This window comes from Ostrinia furnacalis, unplaced genomic scaffold (assembly GCF_004193835.3).
Source record: "Ostrinia furnacalis isolate ACB-3 unplaced genomic scaffold, ASM419383v2 OfSCF6787, whole genome shotgun sequence".
NCBI classification, from domain to species: domain Eukaryota; kingdom Metazoa; phylum Arthropoda; class Insecta; order Lepidoptera; family Crambidae; genus Ostrinia; species Ostrinia furnacalis.
The window spans coordinates 551438-576285 of NW_021137026.1; the positions used below are offsets into that span (position 1 = coordinate 551438).

General features: G+C 36.8%; 1 long non-coding RNA gene across 1 annotated transcript in view; it reads right to left on the reverse strand.

Annotated features, from left to right (window-relative positions):
- LOC114362818 (uncharacterized) overlaps positions 1-24848 on the reverse strand; it is a 71510-nt gene that overhangs the window by 18512 nt on the left and 28150 nt on the right. Inside the window, exon 2 of the long non-coding RNA XR_003656712.1 lies at positions 10092-10121. This is a non-coding gene — a long non-coding RNA (uncharacterized LOC114362818). The remainder of the gene's footprint in view (positions 1-10091; positions 10122-24848) is intronic.

A 24848-nucleotide genomic window follows, 5' to 3' on the forward strand; every position in this document is an offset into this window, starting at 1 on the left:
CTTTCCACGTTGATTGATTGGTAGCAACCTGCGTCCAGCGCTTCCCTGCTACCTTTACGATGTCGTCGGTCCACCTTGTAGGTGGACGTCTTACGCTGCGTTTTCCGGTACGCGGCCTCCATTCCAGAACCTTGCTGCCCCATCGGCCGTCAGTTCTGCGTACTATGTGCGATATTATAGAAGAGTATTAATGGGCAGGAGTGTCCCCACACTACCTCCCGGCAATTCTTGGGCGTTGGACACTGACAGCTCCTCAGACAATACAAATTTTATTCCAATATAGCTCCTACTACGTCTACATAAGATGCTAAATGTTAACCTCAATGTGCCGTCGTGTACATTCATAATGCGTTTACGACAATAGCAATCGATCAACTTAATATTCCCTAATTAACAATACTGTTACTACGCCAGCATTTTAAAATAACATGAATGGGCGCTAAAGGTGAATGGATAAAAAATATTGAATGAGTGGTGATGAGTGTCAAACGCCTTGTGGTTAAATATGCCTTGTCTTTGTACGTCGTCATTTGACCAGTAATATTCAGAAACAGTATAAATATAGCTATTAGCTTTTATGGATTACTATTTTCCTTTTTTGGTACATTTTCTTGAGCAATTTTTAAAATTAGTTTACTTTGAAAATGTCACAATTTCAAAACAATTAATAATCGAGTAGGTTATGAAGTGAACTGCGAGTTTATGTTAAAAAGTCAATCGATCAATGACACAGTCAATATGTAAGGGAGAGTCCGCTAATTTGGACCAGTTTTTTTCAATCCCATTTTACACATAGTTTTCTTTTGTTTTTGCTAATGTCCATGGTATATAATAAAAGATACATTATTCAACTTACTATTTCATAAGTATTAAGTAACATGATTGTGGTATATTTAGCACAAATCAACAAAGTACGAGTTCAGAGCTTCGGTCCAATTTAGCCAACCGGTTCGATAATTTGTACCACAGGGTTACTAAATTGGATTTCAATAAATTTCAAGCCTATAAAAAAACTATGGCAAAATATTATACGATACATTCTTAACAAATTAGGAAACGAAAAGGAACAGTAGTTAATAACATAGACAATCGATATTNTTATAGTTAATGTTGTGTGACTTGGCCGTTGAAGGGTACAAAACCAGGTAATCCATGACACCATTGCACCAATCTGTCGCCAGAACCGCTACCCATTGGCGATGGAAAATTGCCACTTGGAAAAAGTTGATTCAATAACTAGTCAATTGTAGGCTTAATAAAGCTGCGTATTTCAATAATACTTATTGTATGATTATCTTAATAAAGATTGTTCAACGGCCAAGTCACACAACATTAACTATAATAATAAAGAAATCGCAGTAAGGAACCATAGACTTGGCACGACTTTGTCTAGATTTCATTACTTTTTAGAGATTAAACAAGCAGCTCCATCGAGACTTGGCTAGTTTTTTACAGAATGTCTTTGGTGGGATTGTTTTATACGTTATCACGATTTTGAGTACAAGTTTTGTAATTCCAATTATCGTAACGCACACTTGTACCTAATCTACTTTGCCAGTCTTTTGCTTTCATTTATTGTTAGTCAAACATAACTACGCTATTTTAACTTCAAAATATGATTTACAAAAAAAAATTTCAAAATCCTTTGGTAAAGTTCCATACAACTTGATGTGGTACAATTTAGCCGACTAGGTGATAGTGCTTTTTAAAAATCGGTAAAAAATATCTATATATATAAAAATGAAACCCGTTTCGCGTTGTCACGGCATCACGTGTGAACGGCTGAACCGATTTCGATAATTCTTTTTTTTAAATGTTTGTGGAAGTCCAAGGATGGTTCTTACGGAAAAAAATATTAAGAAAATCTCTACGCTAAGGCGGTACGAAGTTCGCCGGGTCAGCTAGTAGCTTATAAATACCGAAAAATGTTTCAAATAATGAGGATCAGTACTGTTGTAGAAAATTCAATAAAACTAGTATCTACGTTAATCTTTAAGACATAAGAAAGATACATCTTTTTGAATTTTCCAAATCGGACTATTACTTACGAAGATATTAAGTAATAAACATAGGCCGTTTTTGCCGCTAAAAGTCAACGTACGCAGGGCCGCGTGACGTCATTATATCCGAATCGAGCGCAGCCGGCGTACTATTGGGATGGAAAATATTTTTTTCCAGCTAAACTATCAGTTTTAGAAAAAAACTTTTAATAACATTTATTCATCAAAATAAAGTAACCTATCGACCAGTAATTTTTAAAAATAAAAATTGTGAAAAATAAGTATCGCTATTATGTCCAAAAACCACATTTTCATAGGATTCGATGCAATGCGGAGACGCGGTTGGGGTGAGTGTAACTTAATGATTGTTTGTATCGAACATAATAATACATAATATGATGCTAATACCCAGTTTCTGGCCTGGGNTTCCAATTATCGTAACGCACACTTGTACCTAATCTACTTTGCCAGTCTTTTGCTTTCATTTATTGTTAGTCAAACATAACTACGCTATTATAACTTCAAAACATGATTTACTAAAAAAAAATTCAAAATCCTTTGGTAAAGTTCCATACAACTTGATGTGGTACAATTTAGCCGACTAGGTGATAGTGCTTTTAAAAAATCGGTAAAAAATATCTATATATATAAAAATGAAACCCGTTTCGCGTTGTCACGGCATCACGTGTGAACGGCTGAACCGATTTCGATAATTCTTTTTTTTAAATGTTTGTAGAAGTCCAAGGATGGTTCTTATGGAAAAAAATATTAAGAAAATCTCTACGCTAAGGCGGTACGAAGTTCGCCGGGTCAGCTAGTAGCTTATAAATACCGAAAAATGTTTCAAATAACTGTAATCCACACTAATTTACGCTTCTAAATAATATATTAGAAACACCCTGTGATTAAATTTAACAAAATTGCAAACTAAACATGTATTGTCAAAAGTTACTTGAAAACAATGAAAAAATACTTTTCAAAATAAAACACACGTGTTTGTTGTCACGGCAAAAACCACATGGCCGATATTAATTGATTTTAGTTGTGTATCGCTGAGTGTTGCAATTACAGACATTCAATAATACTTTACGAAATATGAGGGTGGTACAATTTACCCGGCGGTACAATATACCGAACTCTCCCCTATTTTTTATGAGAATTAAAAAATAATTGTTTTAGTTTCCAAATTAGTTTTTTAACTATGACTTAGGTTAAATATCAATCTATTAGTTTTTATCAATTAACTTTCAATCAATAGTAATCCTATATTTTTTATCTGACCTTGCATTATAATTTCGTTGATATCTTTTCCGTTCACACGTAGGTACCTATATTGCTTTATCAAATAATATGTAAACTTCCTATATACAGGGCATGTAATATACGAGTATGTCTAATCTACAACCACTGCTCAGGGATTTTCAGGTCATGATTTTAATGTTAACATTAATACAACAATAAGGAAAAATACCATTGGGTAGGTATGTTGATAAAAACACATTGGCGGTTAAACTGTTGCTATGCCTAATTTTGTAACTATTGTATGTAAGTATTAGGTATGGTTATTGGATTTCCCAGTGATTTGATTTTTCATTTCAGCCAAATGATGTCCAATGAAAAGAGGCTGTGGATTTCCAGAACAACACGTCATGCACTACCCGCATGCAGGTGCTTCCCGCGACCTTCAATAGATCGTCGGTGCACCAAGTGACAGGTCTTTAATTTGAAAATTATAAATAACTTGAAAAAATTTTCAATTTCGACGGGTTCATCCAGTGTCTAAGTAGCTCAGTTGGAAGAGCAGTCGCCCGGCAAGCGGAAGGTCGTGGGTTCAATTCCCGCCTTAGGCAGTTCGATTTTTTCAAGTTATTTATAATTTTCAAATTAGTTTGAGATGCGACTCTTAACGCTAAAAAAAATTAAATAACTAGGTCTTTAATTTGTCATAAATATTAATGCGTACCGGAAAACGCAGCGTGTGACGTCCGACGACGTCATAAAGGTAGCAGGGAAGCGCTGGACGCAGGCCGCTACCAATCGATCAACATGGTTAGCATTGGGGGAGGCCTATGTTCAGCAGTGGACGTCCTATGGCTGAAATTTAGTTTAGGTAACATTAACTAAAGGCAGTTGCAGACCAACAGCAAAGCTTTATAGAAGCTGAGTCAGCTGAAAATAAAGTTAGTTCATTTACATAGTTTTCAGTTTGCGCAGAAGTATGAAATTACTCCTAGCTATGCGAAATAAGCTTAACAAACTTAGGTGCGTAATAAAGAACGAAGTCTCAAACTTTAAGCAATTTTAAGCATAAATAGAAGCTTATTTTAGACTATTATCCCAGGGCATGATGTATGACTGATTGACATTATCACATAAAAAAGCTTGTCAGTATGAAGCCAGCTTCGAAGTGGGAAAGCTACAGGCTACGAAATGGTCCTAAGGCAGATTAAATCGCGTTTGCAACATTGTTTTGTAATAGGGACCTTAAAGTTATTCTCGGTCTATAACTGGATTAAAGGATGAAGACTGGTGATGATGAGAGTTTAAAATAGTCACATTTTATTTGATACTATCCATAATGGATTGTAAAAACCAATAGCGATAGCGACATAGTCATAATTCACAAGAAGTTAAAAAAGCCAGACAACTATTTTTAGAGCACATGTAAAACACATGCACAATTATTCGTTATGATTAAGATAATTAATAATCGAATGATATGATTCACTCGAGTTCCTGATAACACCATCGTGACAAACGGAAAACTTCGTGAGAAATACGCTGAGCTGCTCCAAACCGTGACGTCATGACCTGGACAAGGTTATGACTCATTCGTTCCGGGGCACTATGGAGCGAAATTGCGATTTATGGACATAGCGATTTTTTTCATAATTTCTTTTTGAAAAAAATACCTATCGATAGGTTACGTTATTCTGATGAATAAATGCTGCACAAGTTTTTCTCTAAAACCAATAGTTTGACTGGAAAAAAATATTTTCCATTTTCGTTGTATGGAATGAAACATAAAGTGGTCGATTTCGACTAAGCCTTGACAGATCTTGCTTTGAAACTACTTGAGCCTTGTTCTATGGCTTGTTGACTATAATCATCTGTCAAGGCTTAGTCGAAATCGACCACTTTATGTTTCATTCCATACAACGAAAATGGAAAATATTTTTTTCCAGTCAAACTATTGGTTTTAGAGAAAAACGTTCATAATATTTATTCATCAGAATAACATACCCTATCGACAGGTATTTTTTTTGAACAGAAATTGTGAAAAAAAAATCGCTGATTTAATTCCTTTTAAGTTTATTAAAATGTGTTTTAGCAGTAATTTAAGGTTAATTTACATTATTAACGTATAAAATCTTTATATTTTTGTTAAATCTTTAAAGATATTCCAAAAAAAAAGTCAGTTTTACTTACTTTTTTTTTAATTTTTCAGAACCTCATAACTTGTGAACGGGCAACTTTGGATGCGCGCTGATAGCGTAGGATTACAGTCAACAAGCCATAGAACAAGGCTCAAGTAGTTTCAAAGCAAGATCTGTCAAGGCTTAGTCGAAATCGACCACTTTATGTTTCATTCCATACAACGAAAATGGAAAATATTTTTTTCCAGTCAAACTATTGGTTTTAGAGAAAAACTTGTGCAGCATTTATTCATTAGAATAACGTAACCTATCGATAGGTATTTTTTTCAAATAGAAATTGTGAAAAAAATCGCTATGTCCATAAATCTCAATTTCGCTCCATAGTGCGGGGGTAGTGAAAACCCCAAAAATAAGAATATGTGAGTCAGTTGTCTAGTTTTGGTTTGAATCGTCACCCTGATATCGAATTGTTAAAAAATGGACAGTTAAAAACTCCAAGACAAACTATGAATATCATAAAATGATAATTTTTATTGGCATGCTTAAAACAAGAGTGCTCGAACAACTCGAAATTAGTCTAGTTATTTATTATTAATTAAAAATGTTTTGACACACGACATGCTACTAAGTAGCAATTGCTCAATAGTGGCATGCTTTCGCGCTAGTAATGAGCATATGCAAACCACTTCATAAAAAGGCCCTAAAATTTCAGTTAGATAGGTATATTTGCCTATTTCATCAATTAATCAATCAGATTCTCAGTTCTCTGAAATTAATTAATGACTGTCAGGGATATTTTAATTCGAAAAATCCTATAATACAAAATGATAGTATATTTAATGTTACGTTACGCTAGTTAAAAAACTTAGTTACTTCTAGTTTTGTTTCATTTATGAAAAATAATGCTGCATACATTTACCAATTGTTAATTATGGGCTTAATTAACTGATTAATATTTTAGGCATGTTTTTATTTTAACTAAGGAAACGAAATATAATAAATAAATAACTTGTATGAACCTATAACACACGCGGTAGGGTTTCGCAAAAACATGTATGTAATTAGAAGAATAATAGTGATTATGCTAATTAACCCGTGCATGCTGATAACTGGCAATTTTCCGTAAAATTTATAAGGATAAAAGTACTGTTATGTATTTCCTTTACATAAATAGTTATCGCAAAAAACGATTGTTAAAATGTTGTAAGGAAAAAGTAGTGTGACGATATGTTCGCACACATCTAAGTTTACAAAATCAAATTATATGAACTACTACAACTTTTAACAATACAATGATTGACTTTTAACAATACTTTATGATACTGAAAAATAAACACGTATAGTGTTGAATGGACCGCCACCAAACAGCCATTGCGGAAATCATTGAGGGAGGCCTATGTTCAGCAGTGGACGTCCTATGCCTGAAATGATGATGATGAATTTTGAATGATGTTATGGCTGCAAATACCTAGGCTACACTTTCGAATTTTCAGTAATGGGCCTAAGTTTGATTGCTACGGAGGACATTCAACACTCATTGATTAATTATTTCAAAATTTTAATGCGTTCTTTCAATACTTAAGAGTCATCGTGAACTTTTTGTCCTAAAGCAAAAACGAACCCCCAACTGTCAACTTGCCACCATTACGAAGAAAGAACCAGTCTCTTCCTGGGACGTATCAAAAAACTCTACTCTGATGGTTTTTTGATTCATTTCGAGATCCATGGAAAGTGGTGCGACAAAAAAGCGGCAAAAACAGATGACGGTATTTCAAAAACGGAACAAAGGGTCGGAACGGGTTAAAAAAGTAGAAAAGGAATTGGATACATATTTCTTATGTCAAATTATAGTGCACTTTGATCAGCCTGTTGAAATTGATACGCTCTAAAGTGGAGGGCTTAATGATACACCTTATTGGGGCATGTTGAGTATCTTTGGCCGTCACTGAAAACATTAATACAATAACCCTCCTTTTGGTGCAGTCGGGTAAAAACTGTGAAACTTCTTACTTTATTACTGTTTCTTTTTGCTATTTTGTAATTAATTGCTAAAATATTGAGTTTAATTAATAATAATATAAGGTAATAATATAACGTAACGTAACAGGGAAGCGCTGGACGCAGGCCGCCACCAATCGATCAACGTGGAAAGCATTGGGGGAGGCCTATGTTCAGCGGCCTATGGACGTCCTATGGCTGAAATGATGATGATGATGAATAAGTTACGTAAAATATGACTTACAGACATTAGTATAACAAAATCAGTATTCATAGAACACGCCAACTATGTTAGAATTATAATGTTGTATACAATCAGGACAAGGCTCTTTAAGAAGTCGATAGTCAATTAATATCGGGAGATAAGGAACAAAAACAGTACTATCATATGTTAGATAACATCAATGTTGAAGTAAATAAACAAATATTAAATACTTGTATATGTCAGGGGCAATGAGTATGATCAGGTCATTCATTTCAGTGCGAGCTGGCGAAGAGTTAAAACTAAATCCCAAACTAAGATATAAAGTTTTATTTTAAGATAAATACTTCTACCCTAACTTTTTAGAAAACGTTAATATAAAACAAAATTATTTAACTGCACATGTACACTTACAGTTATCTTCAACAAGCATTGGTTAATGTAATAAGGTACCTATCTGAAATAAAGTGTTAATAATAAATTAACGAATACGATACGATTGGAAGTGACATTTATATCTATAATTAGATAAGTTAGGACTTTTAAATAATATCGTACGAGTATTATGGAAAATTTAAGCGTTCTTATCGCAGTATGTTTCATATTTCTCGTATTGGTCATAGTAACATATTTATAAACGCCTTATCTGCCACTATCGTTAATGACTCAATTCGGCAATATGGCGACCTGCTCTTAGCCCCGGCGCTACACGAATAAACTACTGAACTAATTTTATATTTTGCAGTAGCACAAAAATACTAATTTGTTCTCTCATTTCAGCCACATGCTAGTCTTGTGATGAACTAAATATTTCTAATAGAACGACTGGTCATCCAAGGAAAAGTCGAAGGAACCCGATCGCATGGCAGGTCACCAATGCGCTGGACCGACCAAGTGAAATCGGCAGTAGGAGACGGCGTACCTATGTGACTGCACCAGACAGTCTGCCAACAGAGAGAGATGGCGGGAGATCGTGCGGAGAGTTGTATCCGCCTCTACAACCGATGTGAACAACGCCTCAACTGACCACGACCGCTCTGCCAAGAGCGTAACGAATAAGAAGAAGAAGAAATATTTCGCAGTAGCACAAAAATATTTAAGTGTTCTCTCAAAGGACGTCCTCTGCTAGACAAAGGCTTCCCCCAAGAATTTTCGATCGGTTGAGTGAGACCCGATGGACTAAATTACAATTGCCGGAAATCGCTACATGGAAACTGTCCAGCTTAACTCACTGACCAGAGAGCGATATGTGAAAGAGATTTATTTGCCTAATACGTAAAATATTGATATGGATAGTCACAACTGGGTTGAAGGCAAAAGGCATAAATAATATAATGAAAGTATTAATTTAGATTAAAAATAACAGTGTAACCCCGTTACCAGACACCAACCAACAGGGTATTTATTTGTTGGACTTCCAGCTTCATTTTACAGTGTCAAATGTCAGATAAAAACGTAACTTTCGGTTGATTCACAAAATCCATTCTTCCTGCTATCCCGAAATTCCTGGAAGTTTATCTGTGGATATTTACACCGCTATCGGGCGGGCGCCCTTCGGATGAGCAGGGTTATCGGAGAGTTATCAGCGACTTATCAGCCGCCGACATTCGATACTCACATGACAGATTTAGACGACTGTAGCCGTGACAAAATCATTAACGAAAATTTATTGGAGTGAGAATGTTTGTGAATGAAATGTCTAATCGCTTTGTTTACGTGTTAAGATGTTGTGGAAATATTATGTACATTTTAACTGAATAAATAATGTAAATATCTTACGCTTATAGGTAGGTCTTAAGACCAAATCTGGAAGGCATTTCGCGACTGTCTCCAAAACATTAAATTACAATAAACCGTCCATTTAAACGAATAATTAACTTTTAAAAAAATAAAACCGACTTCAAATGCGTGAACACAAAAAAAACTAAAAATTAAAAATATTGCGTATAAAAAAGTTCATCCCCAATTTTCCACCCTTGGGGGTGAAATATTTTCTTCAAATTCGCATGAAACCAGCCTTTTGATAATACCTATTCAACAAAAAAATAATCGTTCAAATTGATTTATAATCGGCGGAGATATTGCGTATAAAAAAGTTCATCCCCAATTTTCCACCCTTGGGGGTTGTTTTTTCTATTATTAAATTTAAATGGGACCACCCTTGAGGTATTACCTATACGCCGAAAAAAGATTTGTTCAAATCGGTTCATAATTGGCGGAGTTATCGCGTAACAAACATAGAAAAAAAAAACATACGGGTCGAATTGAGAACCTCCTCCTTTTTTTAAGTCGGTTGAAAAGTAATATTGAAATCTTCATTCCATAAAGGCATTCCAATTAATGTTCCTTACAACTATATGAGGAGGGCACTGAGAAATTGCTTGCATTAATTGATCAACAAGCGGTCGCATAAAACTGTCATTGACGCGAGAAAGACCGCAAAAAACCGAATTCCCGGTAAGGAGCTTCGAGTGTAAACAGGAAAGGGTATTTTAAATTAATTTAAATACTTACAGCTGTATGGTTATTTATAGACTGCGCGATCTGAAAAGAAAACAGAAACATTGTAAATAAACACGATACACATACTTCAAAACACAAAATCATGAACCCACTTTAACGAAAACATTCATATTTATCAACTAGGCAAGATTTAATGCTGCATATTATCAAGAATTTATCTTCAATTCGTGTAGCTTATTACACTAGATACATACTCATAGCTTTATTTTTCAAACAGTTCAAGGATTGAATTAAAACCGTGTATGTACTTTATACGAGTACCATTTATTAAATTAATACTATCTTGTATTATCCAAATGCACATACATCAATATTATGAGCTATCAAATGCAAGACTAATATAATCCTAGGATGAGCACAGACGAATATAATTAACATTATTTAGAATGATGATGCATATTAAGTTGTACCATTTCTCTTCTCGAATAGCGTTATCGATTGATCTAATCATCAATCAAAGATGCGCATGTTCCGACTCCAGTGCCATCAATTAGCACACGTCCCAATAATGTAAGAAATTAAAAACTATCTGACATACATGACACTAAGGCTGAGTTGCACCACCTATAACTTTGACCGTAAATTTAACGATAGCCGGTGGTTTTTGTATAGAGTTTGACAGATTTTTGACGTTACAGTATTAATTGAGAAACTCAAAATTAGTCAAACTGTCGAAGAACAATTCCTGGCTATGCAATTGGTCCTGTTTATTTATGTCTATCATTTATATTGTTATTCCTGAACCGATATTCGTCTGTCGGTTCGTATACCTCGCTATTAATGTAATGGAAACATAAACGCAAACTATCTTTCGTATTAGCGGTGATTAAATTCTAATACACGATGTAACATGTTTTTATGCGAGTGAGAAATCATCAATCATTAGTTTTTAGTCTCGTCTAAAAGTTTCTCACGTAGTCTGCAACGGGGCGTCTAAGCTAGCTCAGTCTGACACCCCGCTGTTTAGTACTAAGTCCCAGTTCGCCTTCTGCGATGAGGGATGTGTACCTATTCAGGATGCCTACAGGGATATTCGACCAAGGAAACGCACAATCAATAACACAATGGCACTTATAATTCAAGTTCCACAATAGTTTACTTATTCTAGTTTCACTGACTCTAAATTACTATTATTTAATAATGAGCAAGTTTACAAGTACTTTACAAGTTATATCACAATTTACTAATTACAACGAGAGGAATGACGACGCGCCCGGTCCGTGTCCCGAAACTAGTTAACGTATCCGCGAGAGGGGCGGCGCCCTGTGCGAGGTTTAGCGAGTGTTAGTGGATACTTATAACTAGGGGGGTAGGACGTGATTTCATACGCTAGAACCATGAGACCTAAGTCGTCAGGCGAGCTGAAACCACTAGGGGAAAGGCGTCGGACCTACGTGGCGAGGGGGTATGAAGTTTGGGATGGGTGGCAGCAGGATTGCTACCGCAGTTTCGGGATGAGTATCACATGCACTACTCGGTAAGGATGAGAATAGGCAGCTATCAACGATAGAACGTTTCAACAGCAACACGAAGCTTTATGGCTCCGCGGAGGTAAACGAGGTATCGAGTCAAGCCAAGTTAGTGGGAACAGTGTGGGTAGCAATTCGCTAGGGACTCTGTGCAATGCAACCGAGGGAACAATAGACGCGCGCGCGAACGTCTGGTTGTTGCAATGGCTCCCGAGCGAATGCTAGGCGCCCGCGGTCGCCGCCGTCTCTTATATTAGCTCGGTCCGTGCGGCGTGCGGCCGCGCAGCCGTAGGGTTGTCAAAATCTCCGCGCTCGGTGCTAGGGCTGTCGATGCGTCCTGGGGCGCGTCACAAGTCTACAACGCAAAAAGGGTAGAATGACCAATTATGTACAATCAAATAAAAATAATTGCTTAAGCATTTAGATGCTTATAAAAGACGTGTCGATAAACTGGAGTGTCAGAAGGCGGTAAGTGTTAGTTACGACCTAGCTTGGTTCCGACTAATTTACACATTAAAGGAAATCGCTAGTAACTTATTTTGCATCCAGGAACAGACGCAGAGAATTAACGAGCATATGTAGGTATTGTAGTGGGAACTGATTACCACATCACCAGAATTTTTTACCTTTGCCTGCTATTTTAGAATAGTACGTTTGAAATTGGGTTTATAAAAAGCACTATAACATAATATTTTAACTCTATGTGTTCTTCGGCTCAAGAATGACTTGGTGTTTAAAATAAAAACAACTACGTCGTTTGTTGCTACTTAAACGGTTTACTACAACTTCCTAGTCATAGTCATTTATTCCATAAACAATAACATTATCGTATTGGAAATATTACAAAAAACATGAAAAATTAAAAAACATCAACCGATATAAAATCACAAATTATACAACACAGCATAAAACTTTAAGGAAGCATTTAACAAAATGAGATCTTTACTTTTTATCATTTAAATAATCCTCAATACAATAATAACATTTCTTCAATAACAAAGACTTAAGCTTATTTCTAAATTTATTAAAATTATAAATAGTTTTAAACTCTACAGGCAAGGCATTAAATAACTTAATTGCTTGGTATCTTACACAGTGACTAGCGATATTTTATTTAGGTACTATAGCAATTTGTAAGTTTTTTTTGCGTGTGAGTTCTCTCTGTGTTCTGTCTTCATTTGACTCAAACTTGTACAAGTGTTTTATTAGATAGGTTAACAAGGTAAAAATATACAATGACGGGACAGTTAAAATACCTAACGTTGCAAAATGTGTTTTACATGACTCTATTTGAGGAATGCGTTTCATGGTGCGGATAGCTCGCTTCTGCAACACGAATGCTGCTGAAATATTATATTTATAACTATTTCCCCAGAACATAATACTATACCGGAGTTTAGATCCTGTCCAGCATATTTACATTTACATACAAGCTAATAGTCAACAAGACAGGTGATTTTGTAAACACAATATTTTCAGTCGCACGTCTACATTAGCAAATCATGTTCTTGCCAAGGACAGCTAAAAATATGCATTGCAATGATCCTATTGCACATAATTATGCGCAGTTTGTAGAATGGGGCGTCAAAAAATCTACGCCGAATTTCGCATTATCTGAGATATGCAAAGATTGTCGTAGATAATTTATCTAATGCGCAATAAGTCACACAATCTCAATAAAAAAATTGCGTAGTTTCAACATTGAAAATATATCAATAATCTTGGTCTATAACAAAACTAGCTAAGTTATAGTAAAACTTAACATGGTTATTCTTATGCAACCAAATACAACATTATTTCTATATATGTCCATATTGCCCATAGTAGACAAAATAATGTAGAATTAAGATACTTCAATAACACCCACTGACTGACTTCAGCCAGACTGTATATTGCATCATTGCGACAATTTATTGAACTCTGATACTACGTAAATTATATCATGTGGTACTTTTAGACTCCGAAGTCCTGAAAAATAATTATCTTCAAAAAGCAATTCAATTCTTAAGCAAGTAGCTAAAAACCTCTTCGAATAAGTTTATTCAAGTCATTGGCCTGAGCATAGGCACTTTTCATTAAAACTAGATAATCCCCAGATTTCAAATAGACTAAAATTGTCATCATTTTACTATGATAATAACACCAATTTTACCTTGTAAGTAGATAGCACTTAACATTTACCTACTCGTACCGTGTTTCATAGAATCGGCATAATCGTTGGCGCCACTTCTCCGCCTACATTGAGTCATATTGGGATTTAGGTACCTATATTTTCGAGTCATACTTAAAAAAACAACTATTTAACGATAACAGCATATCTATTTGTATTCCAACCCAATACTGGTCAAATGTACTAGTTACAAAACTAGGTGATTATGAAGTTAATATGGCGGTGTTAGTGTACAGTTTTATGACATCTCCATTGCCTTAATAATAATAAATTACAATCGAAACTATAGCGTTTATGGCAAGTTACAACACTTACAATTGAAGCGTGATTGGGCATAGTATTTAATCGAAGATAGTGTTGTTAATGTAAGCCTTTTGTATCAGTGGTTATAGCCATTGAGTAATTATATTACAGTTAATCCTAGTCAACATGGTACTGATATTTCAAATCATAAACACGGATTTCGAAGGAGTCTAAGGACGAGAACTGACTACGGCAGCATATAATTGTCATCACACTCTCCTTCGTTCGTTTCAGCCAAATGACGTCCACTGCTGGACAATGGCCTCCCCCAAGGTTTTCCACAATGAGCGGTCCTGCGCTGCCCGCATCCAGGCTCTTCCCGCGACCTTTACTAGATCGTCGGTCGTCGTTACACTCTCCTTACAAATAAACAAGCAGCTAATAGTTTTTATGACTACATACATGGGTATTCAAAGTCAAAGTCAAAGTCAAAATTTTCTTTATTTGTTTAGACTAATAAATAGTTCTTACAAATCGTCATTTTGCTCTTAAGGAGCCTCTACATGTCTCATAATCTTTTTACCCTACCAGCGCTTCGAGACCAACATTTGGCAAGTGCTGAGAAGAAGCGCCGCAACAAACTCAGTCACCACTGTCTGCCGGTTAATATAAATAAATAGAAATAGTAGTAGTAGGTACATTCGATTCAGGAGCAGTTCACTGAATTTACCATGCATTCTTGTATAGTGTATCTTATAAGAATGGGTATACAAAATTGCGTGGTTTATTAAACAAGGTAGTGACGTGCTAATATCTAGACTTACAGATAACACACTTAAATACTAGTAGAAATGACTCGCATACATAAATTGGAATAACTTGGATTGACCAGTCCCCGAAAGCAGCGCCTGTTCACAGACATGACGAGTGAACCAGCCATCGCTTCACTCGACCATATTAGAGGGAATGTAACGACCCGCCTCACTACGCCACCACCCCAGATAGAGAGATATTATAGAGTATCTGCAACATACAACATTGTACGCAGAACTGACGGCCGATGGGGCAGCAAGGTTCTGGAATGGGGGCCGCGTACCGGAAAACGCAGCGTGGGACGTCCACCCACAAGGTGGACCGACGACCTAATACAGGTAGCAGGAAGGCGCTGGATACAGGCCGCTACCAACCGTGCGATGTGGAAGTCATTGGGGGAGGCCTATGTTCAGCAGTGGACGCCCTGAGGCTGAAATGATGTTGATGACAACATCCCAACCAACTGTTACCAAAAGCGAATTTTTCATAACCTGAGGATAACGATCAACCCAACTCCTTAATAACGGAGGCGTAATCTGAATCCTCGACAAGCGCACGCGCAGTTCCTATAAATCAGCCATTAACCAACATGGTAGTTACACGCATGTAATCTCGGTCGTCGGCCCACAGCGTCCTAAACTGATTTGAACCCGTGACCTCGCTTCCGCGGCCTATCGTGCCCGCCGGTCATCTGATGTACTCGGAAATTGAAGTACTCCGCTTTTGAAGTGCCGACTTGATAAGAACTGAGAGGTCCAAATGTTTGGAACAATCGAAGAATGCACGAAAGAAGTTACCCGTTACTTCAACTTGAACTTTACGTTAGCTGTTAACTCATATTATTCATCATTGGCTTGCCCTTATTATAATTTATTCGGAGTCAGTCAGCGTAGCGAAGTTTATTGCTTCCAGTCCAGATCAGCAGCAAAAAGATCTCAAAAATATTACATAGACTAAAATATCTTATTCTAATACCATCATCATCAAAAACACCAACTCTCATTGGGAATCGTGGTTTACGTCGACCGAGCCCAGAGCGTTTCTTAACCCAAAACCTCTCAAGATACAAATCATTCTTAGCCAGTTCATTACTAGCCAATCATAGCAAGCACTTAAACTTTTGAGGTCTGTTAGTACAGTACACCTATTCAGACTATTGTTGCAAAATCGCTGCTATTACAACTACATAAGCTACAGTATTTAGCTTGATGTGCCGTCAGTGCCTAAACCAGTCTAACGACTGCGCCTGAGTCAACAGCTCAGCCACCAGACGCGGCTTCCGAGAAGAATGCTATCGATCGGTGATTCATTTCCCCAATGAGGATAATGGTGCCCATTGATAGAGCTGTAGGCAAACGAGTACCGGGGACTGTGGCATTTGGCTAACTTGTTCCAAGTCTCCGAGATCGTAAAACGTTATTTCACAAACCAAAACGTGATCGAACATCTAATCAAAAGGATAGACATTCAGTGTAAAACAATGTTAAACGCCCTTATTTCTTTGCAAAGTCGCCAGAGACAGATCTTAGTTACTGAAGTCGCTGAAGTACCTAACTGAAAAGATAGGCGACTTCCTTGTTTTCAAAGAATAAGATTTTCTCGGCTGAAAGCACAGTTACCACCAGTCCGGAACATCTTACTGCTAAATGTATCTAGGTTAAGTTGTTTGTTTGTCTACGCATGTAAATATCTCTGAAATCGTTGATCCAATTTCGAAATTTTAGCCCTACACAATTTCAGCGTGACGAAATATTTCTGGAACAAAACTAAATATACAAGACCGGGCAACTGCCAGTTGCTTATAAGCCGTCTACTGTGATTAATAAGCACATCAATGAGCGGCTAACAAGCCGGTGACACACAGTAATTGAAGTAATTCGATACAACAAGACTCTCATTTGATGAGCTCTCAAATCAGTCGCTTAAAATCCAGACAAAATGATCTAAATCAATAAAGTTCGTATCACTCAAGCGTTTCGAAGAAACCCCTAAACGTCCGTGTCATGATCCATTACCTAAATTTAGATCTGTTAATGTCTGGCCAATTTGAACTTTGGGTCTTGGACAATAAAGTCGAGGTTGTGGAATTTGCGAGGGGTACTATAAAATTTTGATTGCGCGTAGGTCTGCGCGCGACCTTGCGCCTGCTTAGGACTTTGGCCACGTGAATCAGACGCCCACAAGTGAGCAGTGGATGTGTCACCAAATATGTGCATAGACCAAGTCCTTAATTATAACGATGATAGCATTATCGAGAGCTATCGATAAGTCAATAGTCAAGAGGTTAGCAATCGCATAATACCGCGGTAACAATTGAATTACTGTTGTTTTGTTTGCTAGCACTTGAGGGATTAAGTGCTACATTATGTAAGAAGTAAATAAGCTGTATACCTTGTCAGGATTTCCCCATATTAACACCATATAATGTAATAATAACGTTGCTCATATTACTCACCTCGGAGCGTAACATCTTAGAGTAAGTAATGCGTACTGTGACTCTATAATCATCATTATCATCTATCGGTTGGTAAGATTAAATCGTACGTGAGTCACGTCAAAGTGGCTATACTTATACATATAAATAAAATAAGGAATATTTTGTTTCTTGAACATTGCAATATTCATCAACCATTCAAACAAATAAGGCCTAAATTATTGCCTTTGGCAAAGTACAAAAATAAAGGCTTTCTGATACTCATTAATCCCGAAGGTAATAAGAAATTGTATAGACATAATAATATGAATTGTGATGAACCATACAATTTGCCACGCCTATAATAAATAATGCTATCAGAGTAAATTCCAAGCAAAACAGACTTTGAACGAATGCCAGTCTTATTTCTAGTAGATGCTCAAGTACAAAGACCTGCGACCCGTAAGAACAACTCGATCTTACTTTTAACACCGCTGATAAAGTACATATTATAACTAATTTAAAGCTCTATGTCAGACACTTAAAACTCATTACATCCGATACCAGCCTACATAGAAGAAAAATCGATCAAATCTACGCACCCCCAGGACGGTCAGTACCATTAGCGACACCATAGACGTTACAAAAAGGTGGAGACTGGATATCTACGAGATCGATTTCAATGTGGTTTACTCCATCGTGTTTCATGGAAAAAGGTAAAAAAGGTATCTGTCCACAGAGTGTAGGCTCAATTTACATCCTACCAAGCCTGTTCTGTACGCAGAAGGATCGCAAAAAACCGCTATGAAGAACGTGGGTGTGGTGGTAAAAAGCAGTGTACTCTACAACAAACAAAAACTTAACTGAATGAAAAATAAGTAATGTTTATCCTACTAATATAAAGTTTTTTCAATGATCATGGATGTCTTTTATGCAAAAACTACCGAAAAGATTTTAAATGAAATTTTACATAACTACTGTTTATACCGAAAAACGGACTATACCTAATTATAACGATATTATAAGTCGAGGGTAAAATATAGTTATTTATTCCTATTATTACAAGATAATTTAAATAGAGTTTGACTCATGAATACAGGCCCTTTATCTCATTGCCGATGCTACCGGCCACTCGTGTCGTATTTTTATTCAAATCTTAGTCCGGCTCATAAAGGGATTTTCGTTTTTTGTTTGTTTTCGACTCTTTAAAGTCATGACGCGTTGTTAGTTGCCCAAAACGGCCGTTGATTTATAAGTAGCTAGTGGATTAAACGGTAATCAATCAATTAGTCAAAAAGTCAATCAATCACTTGTTAACACTTATTTCTCGATTCCTTTCGAGTGTTTCATTGGCGTTCTAATTTGTCATTTCTCTGATAGGTAGGTACTTACAATAAGAAGAAAATATGAAAAAAAAAAACTTTTACTGACATTTCTTGTGAGTTGATATTTCTTTTAATTCAAAGGAAATGTTACTTCCATGGGATATGATATGCCATGACGTCTTAGAGGATAGGCGTTAGAGCGATTGTTATGTAAATGATTTACAATTAGCTGCTCAAGGCGTGAGTACCGGTTTTATTTTAACCATTTCAATGTTACGTTTAAGGTTTAAAAATAGATTTGTATTAAAAAAAGGTAAGTACAAGTCCAAATTAGCAGGCTTAAACAAACGTCTCACAGAAACAAAGGTTGATCAAGTGCTAGGTGAAAAAAATACACGACCAGATTTAATGAGGATTTATAGTTCCGAACACAGCACATCAAGGTAAACACCAAACTGTAACATCTTATGTAGTTGTAATACGGGCCATTTTGCAACAAAAATGTTTATCCATGTGTATGTGTACCATACAGTCTTCACTTTATGTTTCCCCACCTGATGACGTAGGTACCTACTGTTGCCTATACCACTTCAATTTATTTTGCCCCACCTGAAGACCGAACCCTGGACCTCCAAGTCTAACTACCAACCAACCCATCCTGCTGTATTTATAATCCGCTGCTATTGTTCACAAGCGTGACGTCACTCGCGGTCAAGTTTATACCTAATAATAATTTTTAAAAAACACTTTATTTTGCCCCACCTGAAGACCGAACCCTGGACCTCCAAGCCCAACTACCAATCAACCCATCCTGCTGTATTTATAATCCGATGCTATTGGTCACAAGCGTGACGTCACTCGGTCAAGTTCACGGGCGCGCGGTCGTTCCTCCTCTTTTTGCGTCGCGGCACGGACGCTTGGCACGGCATCAGATTGATTACATTGGTACACCACAGCTGGTGATAGTGTCATGGCTGTTGGGGGATAGTAGAAAGAATATGACACACCATAATAAATCAACTGGTGAAAAATAGAATAAAGAAAAAACAAAAAAAAAATCTCTTTTACAGGAGTTCGTTCGTTTCAGCCAAAGGACGTCCACTGCGGGACAAGGGCCTCCCCCAAGCATTGCAGGAGTAAATACACATTATTAACATTCCGAGGCAATAGATAGTAAAACGTAGTTTAGGCTGTCCGCCCACAAGGTGGACCGGCGATCTAGTGAAAGTCACGGAAAGCACCTTGATTTGAGCAGAGCACCAGAACCAGTCACTTTGGGAATCCTTGGTGGAAGACTGTCATTTGGTTGAAAGGAAAAACTAAAAATGTGTGATTTATAAGAGCTCGAGCATATTCGAGCTCTAAATCACGGATATCTTTCATCCAGCTGATTTAAGCTAGCAACGTAACTGGTAGATTGGAGAAGACCAGAATCCAAAGAGAACTCTAGTGCGATACTTACTACCCTTCTTTCTATACAACTGAGTATGAAACAATCCTAACTGCGACCTGAACAGTGAACATATCACGGTGCGAATCGCCCAAGCAATATTTGAATAACGTATCTAGATACGAAATAGCCTCAAGCGTCCACACCTCGGCACCGACCAATAACACGACACAAATAAATTAACTAGCCAAGCCTCAGGGCACGCTTGAACCGCTTGAACCGAACCGCTCTTGAACTTGACCGGTGGAAGTGCGTGCGCGCAATGTGGACGTCATATTTTACTGACTCATACGAGTGTCCGAATCGTAAAAATAATCCCGGATTTCGAGATGACTGTGGATGTAAAATTCATGAGTAACTTCGTTATCCATATTTGTTTATATGAATCCCGCTCAAACTGACATATAAAGGGAACTACTGGGTGAATTTATGAAGTCTCCACTGTAGATACATGACACTCTCGAATTTACTAAAAAGATGGGGGTCTACCCTCCCAACGCTGGTCACATGGATAGGGGAAACTGGAAAATATACATGAAAAATGTCATGAAAAATGTTGAAAAACACTGGTCTAGAAGAACCAAATCTCTATTAATTATTAGACAGGGATTATATCCGTATAAGACATCAATCTCTACCATCATATTAATGAACTTGACTTCATTGATATGAGGTTCAAAACACTCGCACTTTGACCACGTGAGAATCTATTTATAATTATCTTATGGATTGCATCTACAGAGTACAGACATACGAGTATAACAGAAACAATATTTACGTTACGGTTTGCCAGATTTTCTGAACGAGGCATTGGGTTTCGTTGCTGAAGTCAGAGTGAATTGAACCATGAAGAAATAAGATAAATAAAAACCTAGTAGGTAATTAAGTATTTTATGCATGTGATTATTTAAATAACTATAGTAGGTTCTGCAAACAAGGGTATGCCTGAATGATGCCTGTCTGAATGCCACTTGTTTACACTTCAACTCCTAAAACTTTTTTGAAGTTTATGAATGATGAATTTTGGTATAGGTACATGAGCAACCTTAACATGAAAAAGTGAACTATTTTGGTTAAAATCTTATATGAAAAAGTGAAATATAAGTTACGATAATTACAACCGAATATAAATTACTAATCAAGACGGTAATGTTTGCTGAACATTAATGAACAAGTGTAAGAAATTAATTATAATCGCCTAATTAATTCTGGTCTCTCACGACCCTCCTTAGCGTGTATGGGAATTCGTAACGGTTGCCCGATATACTACCAAAGTATAGAAGCTGATATGATATAGAAAATCAATTCGCTAACTGGCAAAAAGTGTCGCAGACAGCAGATAGCCACATAGAAATAAATTGGTTAGAACCATGACGCAAAAAGGTGCAAGAATCAACAGGTCTTGTCTTCATCATCAAGTTATTTAGTTTCGTAACAAAGGCCTACCTTACCCTACCCTACCCTAGCCAGAAGGGTTGAAGAGGCAACTTTGCACATACATACAATTTATTTGTGAAATTCTGACCCTGAAGCACGAACAACTAATAGTCCTTATCTTAAGTTAATCCATAATCAGATGCATATTACCAATAAATAGATGTACCAAGAATGTACCGAGAACCGTTGTTATCTATGCTTTACCTTTAACCTTTCCCCGTCATATGCAAGTCCGTAATCCGTACGAGGTGAGGAGTTATGGGCAGCGTGGGTCAGCTTCTATTTTGTTTATTTATTGACTTGGCTTGTGAGGGATCACTCTGATAGCCAACTAGGGTCTTCAAAAATTAAAGCTACAGGGAAATTGCTTCCATCCAATTTTGAGGCAGCAGGTATTAAAACCTTTTCGTAAATACAATTTTTTTTGTTAAACTTTCTTTCGACTCGACATGAATACTGAAGCCATGTTTATGGAGAGCCAGCAAATACAATAAAGCATAGACCAGATTAGAAATGATTCAACATTACTTAAACAATTAGTGTTGAAGTCGAAAATATTTTAATCAGTTGTGAACACTGCCAATAAAAATCTAACAGCGTCAGGCGCCACCAACGCCGCGTCATTAGTGAAGCCCTTAGCACATACTTGCGACAGAAGTTTCCCGTTCAATTCCCGGTGGCGACTTGCCAATGAGCTTTTTTGAGACCAGACTGTGTAAAGATGTCTTATTCAATGGTGATGGAGGATATGACCGGAGGAAACATCACAATGGCATTTTAGGGAGCTCAGTGCATATATGATTGTGGATCTAATTGTCTTGGCAGTCTTTTTACAGTGTCCATTGAATGATACAGATTGGTATCTTCTGTTAACGAGGTTTGTTTATGTTAGTCAATTTGTTTGCTAAAAAATGTAATTCCTTAAGAAATGTTCTGCCAAATGTATACTTATTTGTCTTCACTAACTAATGGACTGATGATTGACCAAAAAACACAGCCAAAACAACTCAATTTAAAAGTACATATAAATTCCTTCGTACCTTAGCTTCGGTTATTTCGTGCTTTAGAAGAACTAGTCTATGCGTACAATAAATTAACTCCTTTCACCCTATACACCTCACGCGTACCGCCGCACCGTGGTCTGGTTCCTCCAAAATAGTCAGAGAAAAACTGAAATTTGCATCCATTCTTGGTCCACGAGGTCGAAAAGTTGAAACAATAAAGAAGTTCATAGGAACTGGACGCCAGCAAGTTTCCCGCGCGACCGGCCTCGAACCCGCGAAAATCTGGCACCAGACGGGCCTTTAAAGTCTACAATCAGACTGGAACGATCGAATTTGATACCCTGTCGGAAGTAGACCGATGTTTGTGTCTAGCCTGCACGTGTATTGTTTTAAAAGTTTTTGTGATTCATTGTTGGAGTCGCGAATAAAAGGATCTTACGTGACGGTGTCAAAAAAGGGCAAAAATTGTCTGTTGACTTCAGGACAGTGTTACAAATGCTATTTTTAGAATTTATGCCGAAATTCCTTCAGGTATTAATTTAAGTAAAATCTACACAGGTCAACATTTCAAAATGTTATTTTTATGTAAATTGGACGATTAAAACAACAACATTTCCCATTAGGTATAGAATTAAAGGAAAGATACCTCAGAAGACAGACACTGCACATGAGGCATCCGACCTAAAATGGCAAAAGGAAAATGCACGATACAAGCATGCGGATTGCGGACGCTTGTTTGTTTAACATTTAATCGGACTTTGTGATTCAGTATTTGTTTTGGCTTTAAACCTACACTCATTAGTCATGATCACTGGTAGGTGGTACATCTTTTAGTTTCCACTTTAGAAAGATTACAATCATTAACATTAAAATATTTCGCAGAAGAAAACTAGCTGTATTTCTACACTAAATGGCTAAATGTTATCAATGGAACATATCCACTAGATCGCCTATCACCCTTACAGTTCATTAGGTGCTAAGTTAATTCACTGTACAGATTACAACAATAGTCGCCCACGAAAAAGCATGTTTAAAAGATCGTTATTTTCATAAACTTTTTTACTAGTTATCAAACACCGAGATAACACTTTAAACAGCAGTTGAAAACATTTTAAAGCCAATCCGGGAGCGTTACACAGTCGCAAATCTGGGGTTGTATTAACTTTTACTACTGGCAGATTTACAAACTTGAAAATCGCATTACAGAGGGAGGATGGCGAGATGCGAATAAAAATTTAGGGGCCAGCGGGGGATAAGGGGAAGGCAAATTTGACTTCGCAGGGATGAAAGGGGATCTGAAAGTTTCCACAGGAATGGATCGCTAAGAAAAAGCGTGAGCTCATTATTCAAATTATCCTAATCTTAGAACTAGAGACGAGACAGTATTGAGCTTTAAAATTTTAAAACTTAGCTGTAATTTAATCGGACATACATGGTACTCAAATTCATATTTGCGCAATAAATTGAAAACTTTATTACGCAATAAACATACAACTCACAAATGGCGAGCTTAATCCTTATTTAAGGATATGCCAAGTTTTGGCTAAGTCAACTTTTTCAACTTCAAACAATTGACGTCTAAAGAATGCTGTTTTGAGTTACTTAGTTCCAGAATAACGAAACAAGTGCCAGTAGACCTTGGAAGGTCGGTCGCGACAGAGACATAACCGTATTTACATATAACAAAACTATTGAAGGTCAAAACTGCTTTAAACACTTCGCTATTAATTATTAGCGCTATTAGTATGTGACGGTTTCGTATACGAACCGCCATGAACCCTGGTCGATACCCTGCGACGTAATAAACGTATTTTTGCTATCGATCTACGTGAACGCCGAGCAGTAAAAACATTTTTCATTGCCAAGGCCGCGTGTACAGCGGGGCTTTTACGTTTTTAGCTGGTTAACATAAAAGATAGAAATAATACTTTGAAGTGGTTTCGTGCTTTTTCGAGAAACTTTTGAATTACTACTATTGGAACACTCAAAACAACGACAAAATTAAAGATCGTAAGTCCATCATTGTCAGTAAAAGAAAAAGCATCTAATGATTAACATCAAAGCTTCCAACTGTATGTTCGTTAATATTACCCAAACAATTTAAATGAAATTCGGAAAAATCTGGAATTCTTAAGAAGAACATTGTAACTTAAAGATCCAAGCATGATTTGTTTAAATTCAATATTTGGACAACGAACTTGAATAAATTCTTGGGTGTAGATTCATACTCGTACTTGAGTGTGTCATAATACAGACCTTTAACATCGCAAATTCTAAGTACTACAACGTTAAACGGCCCGCAATATTTTATTACACGGGACACAGATTCTAATTCACCTCTTGTAAATTGTGAACCTACATTGTAACTGATTAGAATCTTACCGCGAAATGATATTATTATGTCCTTGCTCCTGTTTTATGGCA